Source organism: Podarcis bocagei (genome assembly GCF_964188305.1).
Source record: "Podarcis bocagei genome assembly, chromosome: 13".
Lineage (NCBI taxonomy): Eukaryota > Metazoa > Chordata > Lepidosauria > Squamata > Lacertidae > Podarcis > Podarcis bocagei.
In genome coordinates, this window is record NC_138138.1 from 11648206 (window position 1) to 11653826 (window position 5621).

The window sequence follows — 5621 nt, forward strand, 5'->3', positions numbered from 1 at the left end:
CATTTCGCAACCATGGGGTTTTACCTTTTGGTCGGGAGTTGTGTACAGTTACTGGAAGACGCCTTGTGTTTTCCTGAAAAGGCATGAACAAACAGCAGTGAGACATGCTTCAACCAGGCATGTCAGCAAAATAATCCATCTGGTGATGTTTGTGCAGCTTAGGAAATGATCGGGATGCTATTTATCAGCAAAACAAGCAGTTCTCCCCCTAGATAATGGCTGGAGTTTGTAAGCAAGATGATTATGTTTTGGGAACCATATCTAGCTTAAGCTCACTTGCTGGGCATAGGCAGTCCTCTGCATGTGGTGGTGATGTGCATCTGAATGCAATGTAAGGCTCATCCAAGGCCTTTTCCATTGGCCGGAGGCATCTTTAGGTGTGAGCGGAGATGCACATCTTCATCACTTGTTGCTAAAGGCAACTCACTGTGTGTGGCTACACCTGGGTTGAGGCCAAAGGACAGATACAAGGCAAAAGCATAGGATCTAAGAGAGGTATTTTTGTATGCAACCGCAGCGGCTCGTATACTTGTGGCCAAGGGATGGAAAGATCACGGGGCTCCAAAAATAACAGATTGGCAAATCAAATTACAGGAATTGGTGGAGACGGCTCAACTGACTAGTAAACTCAGAGGAAACTCAAAGCAAAAATTAGCGGGAAAATGGGATGTTTATAAAAAATATGTTCAAAAATACAATAATAGTTTTGACTCCGTGCTAGCATTCGAGTGATAAAGGAACTAAAAGGAGTTGGACTACAATTAATGATTTATTATGTTTTCAGAATGTATTAGAAAAATTATATAGAAAGGTTTATTGTTTTGTGTACATTCGAATGTAAGATAAAACATATGCAAAGGGACTTGACAGGAAGTCAAAGTTGAAGAAAAGACTTGGGAAGATAAAAGGGGGAGGGAATATATACTTTCATTATTATCATTTTCTGTGCGGGTGTGGGTGTGTTGTATGCAATGTTTGGGAGGAAATAAGACGGTAGATAACAAATAACAAACTAAATATTGATGTATGTATTTTTTATTTCTTAATTATATTTAATGGTGGTATGGCTGTATTGTTTTTTGTAACATAAAACCATTCAATAAAAAATATTTTTTAAAAAAGCATAGGATGGGTGAGGCCTGGCTTGGCAGCATTACAAGTAAAAATGATCTAGGTATCTTGATGGATCACACACTGAGCCAGAATTGGGATGTGGCGGCTCAAAACCTTAAAGCTGCCATTGCAAAAGTATGGTGCTCATATCACAGGGCTTGAACAACAGAATCTCTCTCTGCCTCTCCACTGTGGCTTCGCTCTCCAGAGCGTTCTACGAACATGCCTGATCTCGTGAAATAAAACCAATTTCTCTGGAAAGACACTGAATGTGTTTTATTTGCAGACTCAAGATCTCAGAGATATGCACGCAAATATGATGATCACCACACCCACTGGCCTATTGCATAGCCAAAAGCAGTAGAGTTCCCAAAGAGTGCCACATTTTGGGAAACAACCGAATTGATTCATTAAAGGAAACATGAAGTGTATGGCCTACCTCTATTATTTATTTTCGTCACTGAGTAGTCATACAGTTCAATCACTTTTCTGAAGAACTCATTTGGCATAAAAGAAGCTAGGTGCAAGCTTTCATTGATATACGGTATCAAGCTAGTTGTCAATTCTCTCTGAGTGTTGAACATGTATCACTGAACTTAATAAATTCCTGTATAGCACTAGTGATCCACCTACCTGAGCTGCGACTCCGCAGGGTCTCAAATTGAGTGGGGGTCTTTTATAGCATTGCCACTTAAGGACCTTTTAACTAGAGATGCTGCAGACTGAGTTTAGTTTTGTATTCAGGTTATGGTCTTTGAGACGAATCCACCTGTTCCTTCTCCAAAAATCTCCTGAGAATATTGTGCAGTAAGCTAAGGTTTTGCTGGCTGAAGATATTGAGAGACTTGTTCTGTCACTTAAGATGATCAAGGCTGGAACCAAGCCCATTATTTAATGCATGCTCAGAGATCATCTTTTCTTTCTTAAAGCCTCAGTGATTATGTCATGGATGGTGTTAAGTTGTGGGTGAACATATCAGACAACACAGCGATTCTTCAGACAGCTCTTGTTTATTCACAGGCCAGAACAGAACTGAAGTCAAGGGTTCAGCCAACCTGCTTATATAGAGTTCAACTACAAAGCAACAGTAACAACTTTCTGTAACTATCCAATCACTGAACGTCACTTTCAATTCCTTATTTGCATATGTGGACCTGAGTGAAAACTATCTACAGTATCCCCCTGCTGGCCCAGGGTGAGAACTTCAGTACATAGCAGATAGGCTGGAGGCAGAGGTATGGTGGGAGGAACCAGCTGGGGAACCACCAAAGGAAGAAGGCTCAGAGCCCCTGATGGTGGAACTATGATGAGTGGTCAGAGGGAGGAGAGTGGTGTCGGAAGCTGAAGAGGTAACAGGGTTTAGTGAGCAGGGAGAGTCTGTGGCAGATGGCAGTCCAGAATCAGAATCAGAATGGGAGGAGAGGCCAAGAGGCAGAGATGAGTCACGCTGGTGTCTCTCCCTCCTGCTGTGACAAGCTGCCTTCTCTCCCAGAACCAGAAGAGAATGAAGAAAATGGAGGAGAGATTAGTGATGCACAGACCCAGTTTCCAATTGCTTGGGAGGGGGGAACCATGGAGAGGGTAGTTAGGCAGCTGCGGGGAGACAGGGACCTTCAGTCGTTCACCTGCTTCATGGGGGCAAGACTTACCGGAGATGGGTTGCTGTGCCCATTAGGCCTGACACTCCTGTACAGATTGTGTTTTTGCTAATAAAGAGTTAACTCCAACATGCATGGAGTGATTTACTGCTAGCTCACTCCTGACACTTTATAGGTGTAGGATTTTGGCCTGCCAGTGGAAACAAATACTTCCCTTATGCTCTGCTCTAGCTAAGTTTTTAACTTCTGATCTCCACAACCATTTGATACCCTAGCACTCTCTGGGCTTTCAAAAGGATTGCATGACTCAGACCTGGGGTGCCCCAACCCTCAATGTCCTTGCATGCATATCAGCTGTTTTGCAATGCTTCCCCAATGTTATTGCATGATTGCCACCACCTCCATAATGAGATGAGACTCCTTCCTCATTCAAGGAGACATTCAATATTTGGACCAAACCCCTGCCACTCAAAGTGACTTTCACATGATGGACTGGAGAACAAGCTACATGTGGTACCCTTCACAATGCCAAGTGAGTTGTCGGCATCCTTGAGATAAACAGTGCCAAAGTGATTATCCAAATAATTATGGTAAGCTGAACCGTGGCATACAAGTTGGAACAAAGCTGGGTGATTTTATCTGCAAAGAATTGTGTGATACTGTTCCAGCAGGATGTAAACGACTTGTCTTTTGGTGAATCATTTTTACTAGCTAGTTAGAAATCCACCAGAGAAGCTCTGCCAGACACAATTTTGCTTAAGCAGCCATAGTGCGGGAAGAAAAGGTTATTTACCACCACCACCTCCTGGTGGTGGTTCTATGGCATGTCAGATTTTGCACAGGAATGCTCCTGGATGGACTATGCAGAATTAGATAAATTAACAGGAAGGATTCGAAACCTGCGGAACCAGAGATTCTTAGAAGATTGGAGTAAATATATGAACTATTTGAAAAGCAATTGTAATGAACAGATTACGCTAGTAGGACTGCAAGGAGTTCTGTAAGGAGGAGTATTTGAAATATTGCAAGAAAGACCATGAAGAGAATTATTAGTTAATGATTAATTAAGAGCAATAGAGAAATTAAGAAATGCAGAATAAGTGATAAAGAACAGAAAATCATCAGAGGTGGTTGACGGAAGTCTAAAATATTGTATAAGATAAGAAGTTATGTTAAATGATTGTGGAAAATGATATGTAAAAAACCCCAATAAAAATGTATATAAAAAGGGATGCTCCTGGAATAATGTGTGGATCAGTGTGTAATTATCCCTCAGATTGCTCAGTTCTGAGAAGGCAGGAGAAGGCTGAGGCTTACTCACACTCTTAGGAGGTGGCCCAAGAACTGCCTTTTAAAAAATACCGTATTTTTTGCACCATAACACTCACTTTTTTCCTCCTAGAAAGTAAGGGGAAATGTCTGTGCGTGTTATGGAGGAAATGCCTATGGGTGGCATGCCTACAGATTTTCCTCCTCTAAAAACTACGTGCGTGTTATAGTCAGGTGCGTGTTATAGAGCGAAAAATACGGTACTTCACTTCTTTCTTTACGGTCCAACTGGCCATGAGACCTATAAAGGTAAAGGGACCCCTGACCATTAGGTCCAGTCGTGACCAACTCTGGGGTTGAGGCGCTCATCTCGCTTTATTGGCCAAGGGAGCCGGCGCACAGCTTCTGGGTCATGTGGCCAGCATGACTAAGCCACTTCTGGTGAACCAGAGCAGCGCACGGAAATGTCGTTTATCTTCCTGCTGGAGCGGTATCTATTTATCTACTTGCACTTTGACGTGCTTTTGAACTGCTAGGTTGGCAGGAACTGGGACCGAGCAACGGGAGCTCACCCCGTCGCAGGGATTCGAACCGCCGACCTTCTGATCGGCAAGTCCTAGGCTCTGTGGTTTAACCCACAGCACCACCCGCGTCCCTATTCTATATGAGACCTATACATGGACATTAAATATGTGGGCACAGATGCCCCTGCAGACAGTCACCTCTCCCCCACCCCAATACAATGTCCACGGGAGGGATAGATAGCAGGCCACCATGTCTCATTACTCGCAGGGGCATTTGCAGCCACATTTTGAACATCTGTGCACCACTCACAGAGCTTGTACACATCTGGGCACTACTTATATGTCAACCCACTTTCTCCCCACTTGAATTAGACTGGTGTAGTCTGCACCCACAGGTATCTGAATTTGCATATGAGGAGCAACTTCAAAAGGCATTCCCTTTTTCGTTTGCCTACGCCTTCTAATTTGTTGATTCTCTTATATACACCCAGGCTTGTTTGTTTTCTAAAAGCACACAGTTAGACAACTGTAAATCTGCTTGTTCGGTTTTCTGGTTTTGTGAAAATCTGAGGGATAGATAGATCTCAAATCTCAGGGGTCAAAAGCCGGGGGAGAATATTTATCTGTTCAGGAGCACACAGGACATAGTAACAAGCACAGCTGAAAACAAAAAAAAATGAAAGCATTGAGGAAGTAGTGGTATTGAAAGGAGAGCAGCAGAAAGTGACAATTGATCCACCCACCCCAAAACCCTAAAATAAATTGTTTGCAACCTCAAATACCAACCCCAATTTCCCCCAGTTTATTGGGTTATCCAAATATTGGGTAATCCCAAATATACAGGGAAAAAGAATAGAGACTGGTGTTGTTTGAGGGTAAGGTGTGAACTGCACAAATTATATGGGAACACAAACAGCTGCAAACACACAGTTAACTCCAGGGTGGACAAGCCCAAAACTGGATGTTCCTGTTGCTTGAGACAGCAAGAAGGGAAACATTTTTTTAAAGGCAACGCTAGGACCATCTTATAAATCTCTGAAGTGTTGATTTTTTAAACAATATTTTCATGCTGCTTTTTTAAAACAAACAAACAAACAAACAAATAAAAACACACACA